This window comes from Orbicella franksi, chromosome 9 (genome assembly GCF_964199315.1).
Source record: "Orbicella franksi chromosome 9, jaOrbFran1.1, whole genome shotgun sequence".
In the NCBI taxonomy this organism is placed as follows: Eukaryota; Metazoa; Cnidaria; class Anthozoa; order Scleractinia; family Merulinidae; genus Orbicella; species Orbicella franksi.
Window position 1 is genome coordinate 25,970,036 of NC_138153.1, and position 24,134 is coordinate 25,994,169.

Genomic DNA, 24,134 nt, shown 5'->3' on the forward strand with positions numbered 1-24,134 from the left:
AAAACAAAAAGAAAACAAAACTGCGAAAAATCGTTCGCTTGACGCTCAATGGCACACAAATTTGAAGCAGTTTCAAGGAGCTCGGCCTGATCACGTGCGAGGCGAAAGTTCAAGTCAGTTGTGGTTTTCCTAGGGAGTTAGTGAGATTTGAGTGACCACACGTGACACTTTCTCCTTTGATCGGAAAACGTATTTGAGTTGGGAGGTATAACAATCAGGGGCCCGCTTCCCGAAAGCCCCGGAAACCTTTCGGGCCCGTAGAGCCATTTTTAGTTCATCTGTATCTAATGACGGAAAAGTCTATATGCCTTAAACTTCTTGTATGAAGTGAACCTCTGTTCATATTAAGAAAATGAGAATAAAACAGCTCTGTAATGGTAAGATTAGAAACTTTGCTATGGCTCTCCGGGTGCGAAAAGTTTCCGGGGCTTTCGGGAAACGGGCCCAAGGTTTTTCCCGGCTATACACATGCGCATAATTGAATAAAAACTTCCTTTTTTCCCTTTTTCTAACTTGGGCTATTTCTGCAAAATTTTCGAAATAACATGATTTTCGTTCTTGTCTTGAATTTCACAGATCTTGTTGAAACGTTTCGAGCTTTTTAAGAAAGTTATCGAATTAACTCAGTTCCTTAGAAAACGTACAAAGAAATCAGAAACCATAAAGTTTAAATTTCATACAATTAAATATTTCTGAAGTTCCAGTTGAGTTGACTAATACTGGGAGCTTAAGCAATGAGGACGACGCGATTGCGACAGCGTCTGGATTTATTCCTTTTTTTTTCTAAAACTTGGCTCTGGTAGAAGATTTAGGAGTCGTGTTGTAACTAAATCCAGAGTAATCAAAAGTAGGTCAATTCACGCAGCTATTCCGCATAGGAGCCAGAGAAATGTGCAGGTATTTAAAATGCACAAACTATTTTGGTATTCTTGTCGTCCTAATTTGTTTAAACTCCAAGACACAGCATAGCAGATTGTTTGCCCATATCTCTTGTCGTCCTTCCTGTTTGGGAATTTGGCGGACCCTATAATGGGTCAGTAGACATGGTGGTGAGTTAAAACCCTTTTTGGGTGGCCTTCGGGTTCGCCAGAGACTTTGCGGAAATTTTCTTCCTTAGGTAATGATAATGGCAATCATAATGATAATCAAATTAATGTACAAACGTGTGAACGAAAGTAGAAAATTTGCCCCGTTTACTAGAGATATAGCTGTAGCAGTGTCAAACGATAGAGTCGACTTAATTTACGTGTAACTGTTTTATTCCTCTATCGCATTAATTCAATTACACCGGGTGTGTAAAGAGCTATTCTGACGACTAAATAATGATCTCCTATTTTTAGAGTTATTTTAGGCCATATGATTGGATGTTGGATGTTGGTCGCGTCCATTATAGAGATAAATCAGGGTGACATGTCACTCTTTCCGATCATGTTCATTGTAAATGGAGACAATTAAACAAATGTAGTAGCCTCACGTAACTTCCAGTCTCTAACATTTCAAACAAATTAATGATAAAGAGGTACGTAAGAAAATTTATTGTTTTAGCAAAGTTGGGGCTAATAGAGAAACAAAAATTAATGACACGCGAATCAAAAACGAAGCAATGCGTTGAATTGATTGATGATTAAATAAGCATATTGTAAATATGCTTCTTATAATGTAAATATTTCCAGTTCCATTCCCTTATGGGGGCAAGAAGTGATCACTCGGCCAAAAATGGCTTCATTAATTCATTAATAGATCATATTTTGCCCCTACAAGGGACTGGAGCCAGCATTAGCAAAAGGGTGTATTCATGAAAATCAATTGTTATAAAGGTGTGATTGTAAAATTCAGTCGAACGAAATCAATTATACAACTGGCATGTGCTTTATGGACCTACAAATGGTAAAATATTACATCAAATAGGTCGAGACAAATAAATAAAGTTATTTTAAAACATAATCTAATCTCGCGTTACTTTCATCAAATTTATAAGGCAAGACCAACATATCATGCATCCCGTCTCTTTTTGCAACCTGAGTAAAAATTAAAAGAAAAGAAAAATTCGGGTGAATACTATTAAAGAAAATGGAAATTAATAGAAAAACAAGGTTTTTTTTACTGTTTTTTTTTGGGGGGGGGGGGGGCAGTCAGAGACCACCTAGCCGGACCGCTACGTGGAAGGGTTTGGAGGGGGGTAGGGGGGGGTACAGTCAAAAATCTCTCAGCCGGACTTTATTTATGGACTTACCTTGAAATTTTTTTTCATCCCTAAGAAGTAACAATTAACTAAAACAACAAATTACATTCAAATCATTTTTAAGTCTACAAAAACGGCCACCCCTATTAGGCGGCCAGTGATCAAAGTCCCGATAAGGTCTTTTATACTGTTTTAAACTCTATTCAGCTCAACCCTTTTAAGCGGTAACTGTCCATTTTGGCCTTTTAATAGAGTTGAAACATATAAGTAAGCATATTCAACGCGCTTTCTCAAGATTACCCATTAATTATGTGACTGAGAAAATTGCGAACGATAAATTGGCTTCCTCACAACCAATCACAATGACATAACTTTCACGGTCATGTAAGGAATGGACCCAAAAAAAAAATAATACGAAGGCAAGCCATCGAAAGTTTAAATTTCGTACAATTAAATTTTTACAATAACTGTCCAATTTCTCGAGCTCAGATTGGCTCATTTTCTTCATCAATGAGAGTACAGACGGATGAACTTTTAATGTACGAAAGCTTTCAAGCTCAGCTTTGAGCTGTCAAACTGCCAACTTTTTAACCAATGAAATTTTATGGACTGTTTTTAGTTGCCAATCAAAAAAGGCGAAAAGCTATTGACAATGTTCGCGTCATTATGAATAAAATTCGCTTTGTTTAGGGCAAGTTAATGGCGTCTTTTCCCCTCATTTATTCCCGGCATTTGACCATTCTGGGGTCTTGTTAATGTACGAAACAAATGACGTCAGTTTTTTATGCGTCTGTCCTCTTATTGATGATAAATTTCGTCATAACATAGTCAACGTTTACTGGGGAACCACTTTGACAGTGTTATGACGCAATTTATCATCAAACGCATAAAAAACTGACGTCAATTTGTTAAATTTGTGAGGTTCCAGTTGAGTTGACTAATACTGGGAGCTTAAGCAGTGAGGACGACGCGACTGCGAATGCGACTGGATTTATTCCTTTTTTTTCTAAAAATTACGTAACTTCCAGTCTCCAACATTTCAAACAAATTAATGATAAAGAGGTACGTAAGAAAATTTATTGTTTTAGCAAAATTAGGAGTAATAGAGAAACAAAACCTAATGACACGCAAATCAAAAAGGAAGCAATGCGTTGAATTGATCGATGATTAAATAGGCCAATTTGCTAATGTAAATATTTTCCAGTTCCATTTCCTTGTGGGGGCAAGAAGTGATCACTCGGTCAAAAATGGCTTCATCAATTCATTAAATAGATCATATTTTGCCCCCACAAGAGACTGGAGCCAGCATTAGCAAAAGGGTGTATTCATGAAAATCAATTGTTATAAAGGTGTGATTGTAAAATTCAGTCGAATGTAATCAATTATACAACTGGCATGTGCTTTATGGACCTACAAATGGTAAAATATAACATAAAATAGGTCGAGACAAATAAATAAAGTTAAAGTTAGTTTCGCGTTACTTTCATCAAATTTATAAGGCAAGACCAACATATCATGCATCCGGCCTCTTTTTGCAACCTGAGTAAAAATTAAAAGAAAAGAAAAATTCGGGTGAATACTATTAAAGAAAATGGAAATTAATAGAAAAACAAGGTTTTTTTACTGTTTTTTTGGGGGGGAAGGGGGGGTGGGGGAGATGCAGTCAGAGACCATCTAACCGGACCGCTACGTGGAAGGGTTTGGAGTGGGGTGGGCGGGGGGTCAGTCAAAAATCACACAGCCGGACTAGGCTAGGGCCATGAACTCAGATCGCCGGGACACGGTCCAAAACCGAGCTCGCTTTAATTTTTTTTTTTTTTTTTTAAAAAAGGAAACCGTGTACGGTCAAGACAATTATTAAACCGAGTTGGGCCACGAATGCATATACAACCGAGCTCGGTTACCCTCGTGCTTTATTTGTCAAACCCATAAAGGGAGTGCCTGGTTACCCGGGGAGCATTTTGGTTTGACCGTTGACAAATCGTTGCTGACTACCCCTGGTCGGGCTAATTATAGTTACCCAACACCGCGAAAGTGTCCTAACTTTTGTGACGCGGCTGTTTTCAAATTTGCGAGCGAAGCAAACTCGAAATAAATGTATCGTTGCGAAGGCGTTGTGGACGGAATCGCGTAGAGAGTGAACTGACATGGAACTTCAACATCTCTTCTTCGATTCTACGGAGGAATTGAGCCGGCAGGGTTATTTTCAGTGGATTTATTCGCTTCGAGCGGCGGGCACTCCGGAAAGCAGTGTCCGGCCTTGTCTTTCTTTTAGTAGTGGAAACCTACAGAACGATAACTCGCCGAAATCGCGTTAGATCGGCCCGAGGAGCTGGCAAACAACAAAGAATACAACACAGCAACAGGGTAAGTAGATTTTATTCACAAAACATAAGAATAATTAGCTTTTCAAGCAAAGCCGTTGCATTCCCATACAAACCTTTATAAATTCAAACCGTTGCAACACAAGACCTCCATATGCTGCAAGGCGAGAGTCATGTTTCGCGTGGTCAAATGCGGTCGTTATGTAATAGTACACGCCATATGTCACGTTAGCCTGAACGTTAGCATAAAAAGGGAAAAAAAGGATAACATTGAGAGCTTGGGCCGCCTGTGGCTAAAATAGACGTCTAACCCGTAAATTGAAATTTGACGACGGATGGTCAAATATTTGCATTTTTGACGTACTTTGAAAAGCTCTCGCGTCGCTCACAATCATTTGCCCAAAGAAATTTTTACAGGAATCTGTAGATCATCCTCCTGCGATTCAACCACCAGAAGCTTAATCCATTTGCAGGTTTCGCACATGGTGAAAATCAATTATATTCACGAAGTACTTTTAAGTGAATGAAATACATGTCTTCGAAATTTAATTATTTTGCACCCAAAAAGACAACGCAACATTCCCTAAAACCAACCCAGTACACATTTAAACGTTCCACAAAAATATTTGAGTGTTTTAAAGACGGAAGAATGATGTGGTTTTGTATGCGAGGCTCTCAAACTTGCTTAATAAAATGGTGCGTCAAATGACGATTTTAACGGAAGTTGGTAATTAGCATATTTCTTTAAAATAAATGGATATTTTGCCAAAAAAACTATCCAGTGGTTTTTGTCATGTCCTAGCCTATCTACCATGAGACTATGAGCGAAATCGAATTTTCGACCCTTGCCGCGAAATTAAGAATTTGTCTGATTTTTACAGGCAGGCACTCTTAAGTGATATTCTTGATCAACCCATTTTTTGTTTGAATAATATCGCCTCAAGAAAATTGTTTGTTATGTATCGGTATTCGTTGTTAATTAAGGGGTTATTTGTGTCGGGTTCTTCATTATTATTGCACTGGTGAAAATAGTGACGTGGCCCCAGTTGTTCGAAGGCTGGATAACGCAATCCAGTGGATAAGTGTTGACAAAACAAACGTTGCTATTCGCTGGATAGTGGTTTATCCGGTAGATAGCGTTATCCACTTTTCGAACAACCCAGGCCTGTAGAGTGTAGCGTCCCCATGGGACTATTGTACTGGAAGTGTTTTATGCTCGCCCCCCCCCCCCCCCCCGCCCTAAACCCTTTACCCCCACCTGGTATTTTATGACCAGTCCCTTTTGGTAATTCCTCACATTTGCATTGCGCATCCTTACCGTGCATAATTTATGGCGTCATTAGCCCGCGCTTGTGCACACGCACATTGAAAACATGGCGGATTTGCCTTGATATTAAGGCCTGTCAGTTGAAAAATGGCTATAGCTCACTAACGAGCTCAGGCACCCCAAATTTTTTTCCAGTCATTTTAATCAACTAATCATTAGCTTTGGGCGAGAAAAGACTGGTCTGATCTGTTTTGTTGAAAATTGAATAAGTAAGGAAAATAGCAGCTGCACTGTAGTCTTTCTATTTTGCAGTTTGACAGCCGTGGCAAGCAATTTGGTTCCAATAATTTAACAAGGATTCAGGTGTCTGTCAAAATCAAACTTAAAAAGTTTATGTGTCCGACGCAAGTATTCACTGTAGTTCGAGTCGTGTTTTCATGAGTCTGGGCTCACAAAGAGTTTACAATAACTTGGAATGCGTTCTTGTAATAAGTATTAAATAATGCTAAAATGGGACATTTTCAATGCCTCACTGCTCCTCAACGAGCCTGATCATCCCCCTTTTTTATTTTATGATTAAAGTTCTCATATGATAAATATTCAGTGGACAACGGTTTGAACAAAAATCTATTGGCAGTTTTATTTCAGGGGCATTAGTAGTCGCTGATAATTTCGACCGTTTCTCACCGGACTCTACCACAGCGTGCTTGAGAGTGGTCGGTAGGTAGGCTGGGAAGGCTTGGCATACGTATAATGTCCCATATTAGGCTTATAAGAGCTGTCAAGAAAACGCGGCGATTGACCGTTTTACTCTCTAGTCCAGTCCCCACTCCAACAACCCAGTTTCGTCACCAGACCCCTGCAAACGACGGAAGAATTCAAAATGGCGGTAGCCGAAAGAATCTCCCACGTGTTTTCAGTCACTGCGTTTTTACGTGTAATTTTCTTCCTCAGATCTTAGGACGTAGGTCGTATAAACAATTGGACATTACCCTGTCCAGATAAAAAAAAGAACACGAGCTTCACGTACTTGGAGAATCAACAAGAAAAGTAGGATAATTGCATTGAAAGGTAAGCTTTCCGATCTGAAACTGAGCTCTCTGATTATTTGTTTACTCGTACAAATAAGCTTCAGTTTTATTTAGCTGGTAATAAAGTTAACGCCAATACTATGGATTCATTAAATTAGGTCACTTCTTTGACTAGATGAAAAATATTGGCGAAAACTTGTGAAACGCACAGCTACTCGAACTTTTAGCTTGCAGAAGATCTTACAGGTAACCTGTACTTGTATTATATCTCAATATTAAACTAACACTTCTGTCTTCGTATAAACTTAAATATAAGGCTCAACATTTTGATCCTCATGTTGTAATAAGCGATATTGAATGATCTTCTCGTTGTAAATAGCGCTATACAAGAAATAACATTATTATTGTTATTGCTATTATTATTGTTGTTGTTGTTGTTGTTATTATTATTATTATTATTATTATTATTACTATAAAATTATCAATTATTACAACTGGGTGCCAACCTTATGACAGCTATCAGTAAGAGGTTATTGATAACTGTGTTTCAAAGAATCAATCTATTTCCATTTCTTTTCAAATCAAGTCAAAGGTCTCACTGGGATCCATAAAAAAAAAAAATTATTAAATAAATGTTTTTCTTCAAAATTGTCAATTTGGTGGTATATGGATGTATGAAGCAAAACTGTGAAGAATGTATGAAGTTTTATTTGTTAATAGATTAGCCACTGAGTTATGTTTGACAGCAAATGTTGTTTTGTATGATTGAGGTATTCCTAGAATTGTGAAGGTGGTAAGAGGTGGGGTGGTGTTACGACTTAAAGGTAGACTATTAATAATCCCTGAAAATTCCCAAAGTCACCATTATATCATAAAAATATTAACCTGGACTTCAGGTGGCAACTTACATAAAAAGAAAATCTTTTGGGAACATTCCTGATGTACAATATGGCAAGTAAGATTTGTCTAACATCAGAATCACACTGGCAAGATAAGAAACTTGTTTAGGGACCTGGAATTTTTGCATGCACCAAAAGGATCTTTGAACAAGAGATATGTTTACAATGTAAGAACTGGCCCTAATCAATGTTGATTCCACAAACTGATCCTCTTCCCGAGTTTCTTGATCTGTGAAGTAGCGACCTGGTCCCGCAGAAAACAGGTAAAAGATGAGAATCTTGTTTTGGAACCTGGACTGTCTGCATGCACTGAATGGATCTTGAGCTTTGTGCAAGAGATGGATGTATGAACTGACCGGCAAATAAGGAGTTGGTTCCACCTAGCAAACTCTCTTTCTGAGTTTCTTGATCTGTAAAGCTGCGACTTGGTCCCATAAAAAAACAGGTAGAAAATAAGAAACTTGTTTTGGAACCTAGACTGTCTGCATGTGCTGAATGGATCTTGAGCTTTGTGAATGAGATGGGTGTAAGAACTGACCTGCAAAGGAGTTGGTTCCACCCAGGAAACTCTCTTTCTGAGTTTCTGGATCTGTAAAGCTGCGACTTGGTCCCACAGAAAAAACCAGTAGAAGATAAGAAACTTGTTTTGGAACCTGAACTGTCTGCATGAGCTGAATGGATCTTGAGCTTTGTACACAAGATTGGTGTAAGAACGCAACAAATTCTCTTCCTGAGTTTCTGTGCAGGAAAGACGGTACTGTCTTACAACAAAGCTGATACTTAGGCCAAGCACAAAAGAAATAATTCTTGTCATTATGGTAAAGGCTTCATAGGAGTATGTCTAACAAGGTGTAGGTCTAACAGAATTTCATTGATTTTACTGGGTTCATACAGGTTCGCTTTCAGTTTTGTTATTACTCAATTTCAATTTGATTGCAGAAAAGATTTTGCCAGAGTGTAATTTTCAGAATGGTGCTATCTTGGACACCCACAATGCAATGATAGCATGAATTAATTAGGTGAGTAAGTGTGTCAGTGTTATTACATGATGTACTCTACAAGCAAACATTAGATACCTTTAGAGGGCGTTATGAGTATGAGAAATACAGTTGAACCCCTATTAAGTGGTCACACTTGGGGAAATGGGAGGTGGCCGCTAAATAGGAGTTTGTTTACCTTGAATATTTTCAACATCGGGTTAGTTTCTTAGAGATCATGGAGTCACTTCAAGATAATCATAATAAACATGTGTTTGAATGTTTTAACATGCGTTACTTTCTATTTTGGACTCTTATCTGCCATCACCTTTTCCAAAACAAAGTTAATTTAATATGTGTATTAAATTTTAGGTGGCTGTTAAATAGGGGCAAAGACAATAGAAAAACCCTCATTGGGACAACCAAAAGGTACGTAGCCATGGCCGCGTAATATAGGTAGCCAGTTAATAGGGGTTTGATTTACAGTATTTTACTGGCAATAATTTCAGGACTTTGATAACTGGCGGCTTACTGTGATAGGTGGCTGCTTAATAGAGATTTGACTGTAGTATGACTTTTGAATTCAGTGCAGTTACTTTTCCTGTTGCTGACCATTTGAATAGTGGAGTATTGATATGAGATTGGAAGGAAACTTGATAATCATAAGTACTAGGTATACTCATAATTAGATCTCAAGGTTTATATTCCACATATGGCCAGTTTAAAATGCAGACTGTAGGCTGTAGACTGTGGACTGGGGCTAAAATGACTGAGGGAAAATTGAAGACTGCAGACCAGGGTTAAAATGAAGACTACAGACTGTAGAACTTTTAAGTACATGCATATTTCGTGTCATTTTCATCATCGAGTGCTGACCATAAACGGCTTGAATCGCAGTAAAAGTCTGTACTCCAGTTAGCCTGAATATCCCTCTAGTTAGACTGAATATATATCTCCCATATCAATCAGGTTAGCCTGAATAATGCTTTAGCTAGCCTGTTTATGGTTAGCTGTAGATGACAGAACTGAAGATGTGATTGATCATCACAGTTACACAGTAACTTAAGCAGTTTTAAAATTAAAGCCTAAAAAAAAAAAAATTCAGGCCTGAAAATGATTCGAGCCCATGACCGCTGTGGTACCGTTGCAGTGCTCTACCAACTGAGCTATCAAGCCAACTGGGAGCTGGTCACATTGTGAGTTCGTAATATACCCATAGACCTGAAGAATACAAGTGAATGGCACTGCACTGGTATTGCAGAGGTCATGAGTTCGAATCCCGTCCAGGCGTGAATTTTTTTTTTTCTGGCTTAAATTTCACAACTGCTTCAAATAAGTCTTGTGTGTGACTGCAATGATTAATCATATCTTCACATCTTTCTCCGCAGTTCAAATATATCATCTTTCATATATTCACTTGTAATGATACAACTGGTGACATAATTCAGTGAAATAGTCTACAGTCTGCCTTCTGCATGTTATCCCTTCTCTGCAGTCTGCATTTTATCCCTGGTCTGCAGTCTGCAGTTCACAGTCGGCATTTTACATTGCCCGATTACATTCCATGTTATGGGGTAGTGAAGTTCTATTGAGTGCTTTATGGATTTGATGTTGCATACCTGTAATGATTTGATTTCATGCCCTCCTTTCAGTAAGCACCCTCTGTCTAATAAGTGTTCTCCTTTGAGTGTTGTTTTTAACAAGTGACCCTATTTCAATGAGTGCCTTTTTCCAAGCTAAAAGCTGCCATAGTGAAAGTAATATTCAAGACATTGCCATATGCTGTTTTGATGAATGAATTATGAAATCTAATCTATTCCATTAAAAATGAACTAGTTTAAGTTAAAAGAAATAGTAGTAGACAATAGTTATTGTACTGTTACTAACTATGGTGCAATGATACTATTATTCTACAGCTTTAGAATGATAAAAATAAAATTCAGTATGGCATTCTTGATTTCAGATTGTTGTTGGCAGCAAGTTTGATAGAAGTGAAGGAAGACAATGTGTACCCTCTTGAAGTAAGTAATTTTAAAATAATTTTATTTAATTGTAGCCTCTTTAATGCTCTTTGATGCCATAAACCTTGCTGGAATAGTGAGGTCAACATGACAAGGCCAAGGTTGAGATTTTCCCGTAAAGACAACACCTTTGAGTTTAATAAGTTGTTTATTATATCCATGGCCTTTTGCTTTTTTTGCAAGCCTGTAATCAGCCTGTTGGCATTACTAGTCAAGAATGAGCTAATCAGGTAAAAGGTGAAGGATGCAGACAAGCCAAGAGGCCAATCAGGCCAGAGATTATCCCGCTTACTGTAGCATCAAGCAAAAAGGAATATTTCTACTCTCCCCTGGATGGGATGCTAGTCCATCGCACAGTTACCCCCAGCATGAAATTCGCTGCTACCCATATTTACACCTGGGTGGAGAGCTCAGGCACTATGAGAGTAAAGTGTCCCTCCCAAGAACACAATACAATGTCCCTGGCCAGGGCTCGAACCTGGACTGAGTCCAGCACACTTACCATGTGGCCACCACACCTTCACTAGCCAATCAGAGTTTGTGTTATATTGGCTACAAACACAAGCCACATAAAAATTGATTATAGTAAACCAGCTCCTAACTTCCTGCCTCTTCCCGTCTCCTCTCCTGACTCCTTCATGACATCCCATATTCTCTCCCCACAATAAAAACCTTACAACAGTGAATCTCAGCATGAGTTCTTAACAAGAAGCAGGGTTTGTTTGTCATGTAGGATCAGAGGGGTTCTTATTTTCTGGAACAGACACTGTTGATTGCCTGCTAAAATTTTGTTGCAGATGAAATCTGAGCTTAAGTTAAACAGCACAGTACATGTGTAGTTAAAAACAAACCATGCAAATGACTTTGAAGCCAGCTCAAATTCTGGTCCTGCAGTTGGACCTCACCTTGAAATTATTATAATTTTTCTTCCCAGATGTAAGACCAATCACTTGTATCAGCCGAGTCTCCACATATCAGTTTTCCCCCAAGACATATGTGCCCTTCTATTATCTATTAATATGTAGATTTAGACAAGCCTAAAACCAGAGCTCTTGGGCTGGGTTGTTCAAAGCCTGATTAAGCTAACCCAGGATAAGTGATGTGAGTTTTGTAACTTTGCCGTGACATTTTCTATCAGTATAGTTTGGCTTCTGTTTTGAGTTTGCATAGTCTTAAACTGCACAAAACAAAAGCAGTGCAAAACAATATACAAGACAAATATACAAGTCAAATTTACACTTCGGTTAACTTTTAATCCTGGGTTAGCATTAACCGCCTTCCGGACAATCCGGCCCAGCTGTTTACAACAACTGAAGCATGACATGAGCCTGCAATCCAATTGAAAACCAGCACTTGGTAAGCAGTCAACTTCAAGAATATTTGACCTTGATGAGGTCTCAGGAGTCTGCGATATGGTCACGTGATACTGGACAACACATGCCTTCTTTTGGGAGGTGTCAATTGACCATAACAGGGATGTCCAATATCAAAGAAGGATGTTATGCATGTAAACCAAGGTTGCATGTCTCTGTCGTCCTATTAGCTAGAGTATGGCCACTATCCTGTGGGACTCTGTTGCTGTCACCATTGTGTCGCCATCGCCATTGTGGGTACAGTGTACATGCCCACAAGCAATACTGCTAGCCATGACAACCATGAGAAAATCAATTCATGGGTTTCCTTTTCTTTCATTTGAATATAAGCCCCTTCTTTAGATGTTGTCCCTCTTTTTGCATATGAGCGATCTCACAACATATTGGCCTTCTTCGAATGCAAGCACCTTCTCCAGATGTTGTCCCTCTTTTTGCATATAAGCCATCTCATGACATTGGCCCTCTTCTCAGATAGAAGCCCATTCTCCAAATGTTGTCCCTCTTCTTACATATTAGCCATCTCACAACATATTGGCCCTCTTCTCAGATATACATGTAAGCCCCTTCTCCAGATTTCATCCCTTTTCCTACATATGAGCCATCTCACGACATGTTGGCCCTCTCTCCAGATACTGGCCCTTTTCTAAGATGTTCCATGAGCCTTCTAACTGCATGTTGACCCTCCCATCAGATGAGTCAGTTCTGCAGATGTTGGTTCTCTTTGAAGAAACACATACAGTTCTACGAATTCTCTCTCCACATGTTGACCCTCCTTGAGGTATGATACTCTCTCCCAATGTTCTCCTCTTTTAAGGTATAAATCCTATCTCTGCATTTTGGTGTACTTCTTGCAGGTGGATCCTCTTCCCAGATTTAAGCCATCTCCCCATGCTGGAGGGAAACTCTAAGCTTTATGGAACAGATAATGTTCAAGGAAAAATACCCGAGCAAATGTTTAAAATCAAATGGGGACTCAAGTGTTTGGTATTCCTCAAATGTTTTTTGCAACCTTAGATATAACCCTGCTCCTAGATAGAATCCTTTTCCCTAGACATAAGCTCTCTCCTCCTAGATGGAAACCCTCTCTAGAAACATAAAAATAAAGTTAATGTTCTCCCTGGATATATTCCCCCTTCCATGATATATTAGCCTTCTCCCCCTACACACAAGCCTTCTCCCCTTAGATAGTAGCCCTTTCCTTAGATATAAACCTTCTCCTTAGTTGTATATGGAAGCCCTTTCCTTAGATATAAGCCTTCTCCCTAGATATCAACCCTCTTCCTAGGTATAAGCCATTTCCCTAGACATAAGCCCTCCCCTTCTTTATGTATGCCCTCTCCCTAGATATAAACCCTTTCCCTAGATATAAATCCCCTCCCTAAATATAAACCCCTCCCTAGATATAAACCCTCTTCTTAGATATAATCCCTTTCATTAGACATAAGCCGTCATCCCCACGGTATACACCCTCTCCCTAGATATAAAACCTCTCCCTAGCACAAGCCTGATAGGCCACTAGGCTCAAACACAGACTCAAAAGCTGACCCTCTCCTCTGGTATAAGTACTCTTTGTGAATGAAATCATTTCACCAGATTCAAGCTCTCTACCAGAGTTAAACTCAAGTAAGGTGTAAGCATTCTCTGCCAGAGTTAGGTCCTCTTCACAATACTTCTCTCCGCGTGCAGATATACATGTACATGTAAGTCCTCCCTCAGGACATTAGTACTCCCCCAAGATATTAGTCTCCCCCCCCCCCAATATAATCCCCCCTAGATATAAGCCCTCTCCCCAGACATAATTATGTTCAACCCAAATTGAGTTTATCTCAGATTTATACTTTCTCCCCAGGTATAATTTAAGCAATCACACCAGATGCAAATTCCTCCCTCAGTATTAACTTGGCTTTTAAAAAGCCTTACAAGTCTCCTTTTTCAAATATAATGATTAATGTTAATATTAATGATTAATGAATACTCTTTTCAACCTCCACAGGATTGTAAGACCAAATGTTTTCAACCAATTGACCAATGATGTTGAATGTGACAATCTTCCATCACTTTCGCCAGAATTCAGGTAATTTCCCTTAGCAACTTTAGCATAACCAAAAATAGGTCCATTAGGCATACGTATGGAACTAGCCTAAATAATTCTTTTTTCTGCATTTTCTTTGGTTATAAATTGTGAGATCCAAATTTTCAGTTATTGTTAATTCGAATTGAATTTTAGTTTTGGAATTTCCAAAATATCTCATATGATGGGTGGCCTGTGGATCTGCTTTGGATGTAACTGTGTGAGAAATTTTGCCATGCTTTTAAAAAGGCATATTAACAAACTGAAGTGTCAGTTCGGGTATGCTGTTAATAAGTCTTTTGCAAAGCAATTAGCTAGCTATTCAATCAGAACGCATTAGATACCTTTACTGCCAGTCATCCAGTCAGATAACAAAAAATACAGCTATTTGATGACAGCACACGTCATATAATTGAAATGTTATGATCTTTGAACAAGTGTATCTTGTGATGTTAAATTCATGAACCCAGCTTTGAAGGATGTAAATCATGGAACAGACAATTACAAATTTGTTTTGTCTACTGAAAGGCAGATTTTGTTAGTGACGGTCATAAAAATGGTAACTTGGCATTGATTATTAATTTGCGCTTTAGAACTGTTTATTTAAAATTAGTTTCTTGTCAGTTAAACTGTTGTTGTGCAGTATAAACAATAGCAGAAATGTTTACGATAGACAATTTTGCATCTTATTTGTGTTATTTTTGGTCTTTTATTTTAAAATGGCAACTGGTATAAACTTTGAGGGAAATCAGATAAGGGTAAAACATTTTTGTTTCAATTTTTTGTTCTTGTTTAGATGTCAACAGTGAGCAACTTCAAAGTTTGAGAAGGTGGCTTTCATAAGTTCTTGTCACATTTTTATGTTAACACAAGGGGCGAACTCAAGTAAGTTATGCTGTTAACAAGTTTAATGTAGATTTGATTATTTGAGCTATGCTTTATGTTACCTCGTTGATATCAACACATTTATTAACTAACTTAAGTTTATTAAATTTAAAATCTGTGACAAAATCCTTAAGGCAGAATCAGTTAATGGGACAAAAATAAACACCTACCTCCTTTTTTTAATGAGATTCATTCATGTCAATAAAAAGATAATATTAACAACTGTTAAGAAAGATTGGGTAATTATCAATGCAGATTTTGATTCAGATGTTAAGATACGATGTGGCATTAGCGGTAGCAAGGGACTTGCTCCTTCAAAGATGTGTTAGCCAGCCAAGGTTTTGCTGGCTGTGAAAACCAGAGGCGCCTCGCCCTCATTAACTAACCCTATGCTAGAAATTGGTTATAATCTGCGGGTTGTACTCACAACACCCTTCCTACCACTTAAGGTGTAAAAATAGCCGTAACCCTCCCCACCCCCAAGTGTGCTTAGTTGTCATATGTCTATTGGCTGAGAAATTTTGAAAGGATAATTTGCTAAGAAGAGGAGACATCTCTGTTTGGAAAAGCTAAGCCAAGCGCAAGTTAGCCCAAGCGAAAGCTAAAATTGAAACAGTTCAAAATAATAATTGAACTATATTGAACTTTCTGCGTGATTCGACTGATTCAGTTGATCTTGAGCAAGCGTTGGTGCCGAGCCGCCAACTGAAAAGAAAACAAATGATGTGAAGTTTATATGAAATAATTCATATATGAACTGCGGTTGTAGATGAAAGTGAAGAATGATCATCGCAGTAAATTTTCCAATTTAAGCAATTGGAAAGAAGAAGCCTGAAAAAAATCAGGGCTTCAACGGGATTCGAACCCGTGACCTCCGCGATACCGGTGCGATGCTCTACCAACTGAGCTATGAAGCCACACATTGGGAGCGAGGCCACTTAATTGACTTCATATCTTCCCGTGAGGAGTGAAATGATGTGCAGTTTATATGAAATAATTTATATATGAACTGCGTTTGTAGATGAAAGTGAAGAATGATCATCGCAGTAAATTTTGCAATTTAAGCAATTGGAAAGAAAAGAAAACACTTTGTTCAAATAATGTTGTTACCTTCCACAGAGGTAAAAAACCAAAGTTGTTCAACGTAACGACGATAGATGTTAAACGTTATAATCATTCACTTCACCAGAATACAGGCAAGTCCCATTTAAAACTTCAGCGTTAGTAAAAGTGGGTCCGCTATGCGTATATGTGGAACAACGTTAATTATACCTCACTCGCGTTTTGTTTCGTTGCCATAGCAATCGGAATCCGAATTCGGCCACTGTTGGTTGAAACTGCTATTTAATAGAGAGGTTAAGCATGACGTTTACGGCAAACGGCAAACGGCAAAAATGAAACTTTTGCCGTCTCCCTTCAGTTGTGTGTACAGTAGAGTGAAATTATTTGTATTTGCAATGAATAGTAGGAGACGTTATTCCATTTTTGTGTGCTTTATTTACGGATTAGAAGAAAAGAACTCAAAATCAAGTTATCTTTGCCGTTTGCCGTCTGCCGTTAACGTCATGCTTAACCTCTCTAATATGGGAATTTTCAAAATAACCCATCAAGACCAATGTGTAGACCGGAGTATCACATTGTGTTTTAGATCTTCAGAACTATTTGCAGGAAAGCTTCTCTGAGTTTTTACATCTTAACTGCGCCCATAATTCGAGTTCAATCTCACACCAAGTCATATTAAGCAAAAAAATAAGCAAATAGAAGGGATTTGGTACTTCGCCCGCAGTATGGCCGGGGACCTTCTTTTCATACAACGCTTCCCTTTTTACTCAGAAATGACATTTTCTGAGTGTAGATAGGACATTGACTTTCACTCCTTCGCTCGCTTCTTCCTTCGATTCATGTTAACTTTTTAATGAATCCGCTGACCAGACGCAGTACATTAAGCTTTCTCAGTCCTGCGTGCCAAAGTCCATAGTGGTGAAGCTTTTTTTTTCAAATCGTTGAGACGATTGAAAGTATGTTTTATTGTGTGTTTTTTTGGACTTAAGCATAGAGAACTTCAACCCCATCTCCACCGTGAAATTAAGTCTCGTAGTACTGAAATACTGAAATTTCCATAATCTCACTGGTCAGCCAGTTCAATGGAGGTTGCAAAAGCGGTCGGCTGTGCACAGGCCCAGTAGACTGATCATATCGATTGACGGGACACAGGTAACAATCACTGACTCACATTATTGGCTTGTAAATCGGACAGATCGTCATGGCTTTTTTTTGTCATGAGAAGATGGTCGATCATCAAATTCAGGGCGTGAGAAAATATTTTTGTCGGGCCAGCATATTTTGAGTTTAAAATCGAAATAATTCAAGCTTTATTTATAGGACGAATTGCTAAATGATCAAAAGCTTCACGTTATTTAAAGCCAGGAAACGTGAAGAACCGTCGGGCAATAGTTTATCGTTATAGAAGCGTGCATTAATCAAAAAAGAGAACAAAAAAAAAAAAAAAAAAAGAGAAAAAGGAAACTTTGGAAGAAAAAATATATACAAAACGTAATAATCCGCAAAGTCCGAGATTTGAACCCAGAATTCCCGCCCGGCAGGCAAGCTCTACACTCACTGCGCCACGACAATATATCATGGGTAATTTTGAGTATCGGGAGTGATTATTGACTAGGTATGAATTGAATCGCTGATTTATGTAACCTTCGGATTTTGCACTGTAAAATTGATTTAAAAACTTGTCGCACACGGAAGATTTTGTCAATTTATTTCATTTTTTCATAAAGGAAAAAATAATTTCACGCCAGGACCGAGAGTCGAACTGACGACCCACGATGTTCGGAGTGAGAGGCGGGCACTAAACCATTGCGCCAACTTACTGGACACAGATATGTACTGAAAACTTGACTAGATATGTGTGCCAGTGGCCCGCACTGTGGTCAGCGTGACGTACCTAAACAGCGCACACGACGTTACTTTTGTAGTGAATGGGTTTTTGGTGAAAGATGTATAGTAAAAGCTATGATCCTCGGCTTTGAAGTATGTAAAACGTGGAATAAGCAAGTAATTATTAATTTGTCATGCTTACAGTTAACGCAACCTTCTTTAACAAATAAAGAAGCCTAAGACGTGTATTACTGTGATAAAACACGACGGGCATTTGAGAACACGAGGGAAATGCAGAAAACACGAGCCACAGGTGAGTGTTTCCTACATTTCTCGAGTGTTCTCAAATTTCCGGAGTGTTTTATCACAATGTAATACATGGCCTAGGCTTCTTCATTTGCTTTATGATATAGAGGTAATGGGGCGAAAAACAAAAAACCACGCTTTTGCTATGTTTTATACCCTGACAAAACATGGGTTTTTGACCAATCAGAGCGCGCAGGGTCCTATCCATATTATAAATGATAACAAAATATGATTTTATCACTGTTGGTCGTATAGAAGGTAGAGACGGAGCACATTATTTGCGTTTTGGAAAATATCTTTTTAAAATTTAGTCTATTACGTTGTTGCAGAAAAGAAAACATTATAGGTGTGTTTCCCGCAGACAGTGAACTTCGCAATTTGCATCTTACTTGCGTTTCTTCTTGCCCTTTAATTTTACTTTTAACGGAACGTTAACAGATAAGGTAAGGTTAACGGATAAGACATCACTTTTTATCGGTTTTTGTTTTTTGTTAGGTGTCAATAGCGAGCTGCTTCAAAGTTTGTGGGCTTTCGAAGACATCACGCACGCTATCGACAGTTCTGTAAACGTGATGGGCAAACTCGGGTAAGTGGTATTGTTTAGATATTTACTATGAATTTGATTAATTGAGCCATGCTTTATATGAAGGCATTCAATTAGCCCAAGTGTACGAGGATTTCGAGACGTTTAGGTACAGAACTAGACAGATTTTAACCGGTTGAAGCCTTTCGTTGTAAGTTTAGGAGTAAACTTTAATAGACATCAACAGTGATTTTCAAACCTGAACAAAGCGATAAAGTCATGCCCGTTTAGGGACAACCACTCGCACATGTAAAACAAAATATTCTCTCTGAGAAATCGCGCTGTGAAAGTATGGAAGTTCTAGTGCAAAAATGTGAATAGAGATAAAAGCAATCTCACGACGATCGGTTTTGAATCGTGCCGGTTTTGGCAGAACTACAAGCGCATCTAAAATTCGAATTTGCTGTTTAAGTCTAAGTTTTCAAACGTATTTGAGTGTAAGTTGTTACGATCATGTGCTTTTGCAATAATCTTTTAAGTCTCTTCATTGCAATTGCTTGGAAATATTTGTATTTTTTAAGCCTTCAAGTTCTCTTTTTTCTTTTCAGATGTCTTGAAAATGACAAGTTCAAAGGAGTGGCCAAAGAAAAATTTTCAACCGCCACCTCCCAGCCAGCCACCACAACATTTCTTTCATACTTAAAGCGAGAGTTTTGAACTCTCGCTCTTGTGGTGCAACTTTGTACGTACCCATGCGCGTTTCATATCATATTTTCGAATACAATTTTTCTAAGTCTTTTGGCGGGAGATTTCGATCTTTCAGATGCCTTGAAAATGGCCCAGAAGTGACCAAAGAAAAATTGCTGTCGAACACCGCCACCTCCCCGCCAGCACCACTAACTAGCATTTCTTTTATACTTATAGCGAGAGTTTGGTGCTCCAATCCTTGTGGTACAGTACACTCTACTACGCACGCGTACTAGGTGAGTGTCCCAGTTACAAGAACTGTGGGTCCGACTGTATTTTGTGACTGTAAGTAACTGATAACTCCGTGTTAGGTAACCCGTAGTTTAAACTTCGGGTTGCCCGACACGAAGGTATCGGTTACTTGTATGTTGTAACTGTGAGTAGCTGATAACTTCGCGTCAGTTTAAGCTTCGGGTTACCCGACACGAAGTTATCACTTACAGTTACGACATACAAGTAACCGATACCTTCGTGTCGGGGAACCCGAAGTTTAAACTACGGGTTACCTAACACGGAGTTATCAGTTACTTACAGTCACAAAATACAGTCGGACCCACAGTTCTTGTAACTGGGACACTCAACTAGTGCGCATGTGTATTAGAGGGTACTGAACCACAAGGATGGGAGCACCAAACTCTCTCTATAAATATAAAAGAAATGTGGTGCTGGTGACGGGGAGGTGGCGTTGTTCCACACTAATTTTTGCCTTCCTTCCAAGGTTGAGAATTTTCCAGTAGTACTCGTCATTTGTAGGGAATCTGTTAAAGAGTATTGCAAGCATGGCTTTCTGTAAGCTGACGCAAGTTTGTAAATTTATTTTCTAATATTACAACAAACAAAAACCAAAAAAGATTAATATACAGTATATATCTTTCGCGTACAATAAACAACAATGTACTTGTTATAAGAGTTGAAGCTAAGTTCGTAACTCTTCGTCTTATTATCTCCGCTGTATTCTGAAGATGTTGTGATCATAATAAAACCTTCATTTACGAACCTTGTGTTATTTTCCTCTGAGAGCTACGACCTTCTTGAGTTAACGCGATATTAACAATATGTGAGACTAGATTATGGACTAATGACCCGCGACAGAGTTATATTACAAAACCTCTGAGAAATATAAAACGACTACATACCGCCACAGCACGGCACTGTTTTCCTTCGACAACTACAAAGTTTAGGATTAATTAATTAATAGACTTTCAGAGAATTTTTAAGTCCTTTCAACATAACTGCCACTAATTAAACTTACAAACTTCAATTCGAAAAATACGTAAGAAATATTTAAGGATATTAACCTAGCGGCGCTGTATGTGAACAACAACAGCAACAAGTAAATTAGAATAACTACAGATCAACAAATTAACATCAGGTTTTCATACGTCTGTCCTGTTATTGATCATGAATTTTGTCATAACATTGTGGAAGTAGATGTGGATCCACGAGGCGATAGCCGAATGTATCCGCAGACTGCTTTGGCAATGTTATGACGAAATTGATTGTCAATAACAGGACAGACATGAAAAACTGACTTCAATTTGTTTTTTACGATAACATGGTCAAACTGTCCGCTCTCGCTCGTTGACGCATCGCATAAATTATAAATTTGTTTCTGTCTGCTTATTGACAATGAAAATTAGCCAATGAGCGCGCGAGAATTTCTGCAGTTATCGTAAAAATGACATTTGATAAAATTACTATCTGCACTGTTATTGAATATTAATCAATTTGAATGACTATGAAGTTCGGGGCTTTTCAAGATCGTAAACATTTACGTTTGTTGAGAAAATGTTTCATCGTTTTCTCGCTGCGCCTTAGAAACCAAATTGATTCATCGGCAGAAAAAACAATTTTTTCCCCCTACTCGATTGCGAATAGTAAGGTAACGAAAATTGAAAATTATATTCTTTCAAACAGAGCCAGTGAAACTTGCACCGCAGGAAAAATATATTCGACATTAATTTTATCCTGCCAGTTTTAACCAGGCTAAAAGAAACCCTAATTTTTTCGGTAGCCAGTGTAAGGAATAACTTTCCTCACGTAAACAGACGATTTTGTCTTTCTTAGCTTACATCACCACTATGTCATGTTGCGGGAGAAACGAAGAACTAACAAAAGTGGGAGATTTCCAAAGAACTACAAATTGAGAATTAAAAATAATTATGACGAGAAATGATATAGTTTTAGTACTGATCGGAGTTACCTCAGAAACACATGACATATGCACATCTACAGATTTGAATAGTCCAGTTCTGGTCATCTCTCTGTCACGCAATGCTACGATCTAGGGAGACAGGGTCCCTCTCTCCCGATAGCGTAGCGTTGCGTGACAGAGACAGAGCAGATTTAAAATGTTATCGGTCGAAGTCTTTCCCAATCCTAACCACCCTTATTCCTGCTATGGTAATTGTAAACTTCGTTTTTTTCTACTACGGCGTTCAAGTTTCCTTCTTTTGGTAGCTAATTTCACTATCGTGTCAAGACTCCTTTGTTTGTCACAAAGTCCGCTTCCAAAATCTATTTCTCAGCAGTAAGAGATATCTAACCCATCACTGGTACATACACTATTCGGTAGACATAAAAAGCCTATCGGCTAGTCAGTCTCAGCCATCATCCATGGTGTACCCAGAGAAGCGTCATACCTGGAATAAATGAAAACAATTTCTCAGCATTCAGTTACTGCAATATTGCCTATATTTATTTTATATTATTATATTTAGTTTATAAATATTATTACGTTTTGCCAAATTCTCGCTATGAAACATAACGTTAGCGAAAATTACTTCTATGGATTTAAATGACAAAACCATAGCTTCATTACAAACAAATTCCCGGGCGTTTTTATTAAAGGTGACAAACAAACAAGATTAACTTTCTAAACTGTTCAGCCTAACAGGTTTTCAAAATCCGGCCGATCCGCACAAAATGTGAGCTAAGCATCAGAAGTGGCCAAATTTCGTGACTTTTCACAGTTATGGGGAACATAACGTGACTTCACGTCCTCAGATTTTCTTTTTTCCTAAAATATACCATGAATCCAAGATGGCGGATCCAAGATGTATGATCTCTTTTTGGCCAGATATGACGTGATAACTGCACGCGATTTGAATTAAACGCCAGGTTCATTTGATTTGTCTAACGTTTAGAATTTTCAAGATACACGCAGTGGAAGATAATCTTTTTGCACCTCCCCCACCCCCACCGTCTTCATACGCCCAAGAACATTACTGAAAAAGGCCTTGCTACAACAACAACAAATACGTTTTAACTTAATTCTTACAAAAGTACAAGAAGCTAATTCCAAAGCGTTGGGTTAAAAGCAGGTCCTAAAAGCGCAAAACAAAGGAATGACTTGACATAAAAATGGGGACAGCGGACGGTGGAAAGAGCGCATGCGTCATGATGACATTGTCAGCTGCACGTGAATCGAACGTTTCAGGAAAATTAACTGGCACCCATGTTTTCTGATCGCACTTTTTAAAAGCTGAAAATTTTATTAACAAAACCAAGAGACAAGATCATCGTCTTTGGCACAAACGCAGTATATACGGCAAAATTTATCGTTGATTCTAAATTCTGATAATCACTTTTATGATTTCATCGTAGTAAACAAAATTATGAAAAAGTTCTATCTTGCATGCAGTAATAAAAGGAACAACAACACAACAAGTTTTGATTCAGTTTTGTGATAACATTGCACAAATCCTGCGTGGTGTAGTGGAGATCATTCTCGCTTTACAGTTTAGATCAACACAGGTTCAATTACGGCTCAGGACTTTTTTTTTGCGTCCTGTTTTGTTGTTGGACGCGCCTGCTCACTGCTTTGATCTCTTAAAACTTTTAAAGAACAGGAAAGGATATAAGCAAAGCCACAAATAATATGTTGTGGTTAACCACTCCAATTCTCCGCGTGACTTCTAAGAAGGAATCTTCGTCGAGACATATTGAATACTTAGTAACAGTAACGCTAAATTTTGCTAGAGGAAGCAAGGAAACCAAAATACCAAATTATAAAATAACTGAGCTACTACACGCGCTCTGATTGGTCAATAGGTGTGTTTAGATAAGAGTATGTAAACACGGTTGTGACGTGTTAGATTCGCGTGTATTTTTGAGAATTATTTTATAAAAGCAAAAGAGCACTTTTTCCGTGTTTACATAGCCTCGTCTAAACACTCGCGGGATAGGGAGAATTCTCGAAAATTATGCAAACCCTCCACTACGTCTCGGGTTTGTATAACTGTCTCGAATTCTCCCAACCCTCCTCGTGTTTAGATGAAGCTATGTAAACACGGAAAAAGTGCTCTATTGTTTTAAGTATTGACTACAAAACTTTCTCAAATGCCTATCACGTCTAGATTGTCACGTGAATACAAAATAAAAGGTCCCTTAGGTCTAGTAAAATACATTTTTTCACGAATTCCACCGGCCAGAAAAAGAAATGATGAAGGGTGTATAGATCTGTTGAGATTCACAGAGGAGATTAAACAAATCCTCTGAGAAAAGGATGCTCGTGATCTATTTCTCTTCTCCCTCCACCCCACCCCTACCAAAATTAACTGAAACGCTCCCGAAGAAAAATCTCGTCTCTAAAGAAAAGGTCCTCATCCTATAAAGACAGTAGTTTGACTCTGTCGTT

The 24,134-nt window shown here is 38.4% G+C and overlaps 2 long non-coding RNA genes across 3 annotated transcripts in view; both read left to right on the forward strand.

Annotated features, from left to right (window-relative positions):
* The window catches only part of LOC145498207 (uncharacterized), a 233,993-nt gene extending 216,442 nt beyond the window's left edge, over window positions 1-17,551 (forward strand). Inside the window, exon 7 of the long non-coding RNA XR_014050815.1 lies at window positions 16,150-17,551. This is a non-coding gene — a long non-coding RNA (uncharacterized LOC145498207). The remainder of the gene's footprint in view (window positions 1-16,149) is intronic.
* The window catches only part of LOC145498205 (uncharacterized), a 79,262-nt gene continuing 65,585 nt past the window's right edge, over window positions 10,458-24,134 (forward strand). For both annotated transcript variants that reach the window (XR_014050810.1, XR_014050809.1), the window contains exons 1-2: window positions 10,458-10,701; window positions 14,068-14,148. This is a non-coding gene — a long non-coding RNA (uncharacterized LOC145498205). The remainder of the gene's footprint in view (window positions 10,702-14,067; window positions 14,149-24,134) is intronic.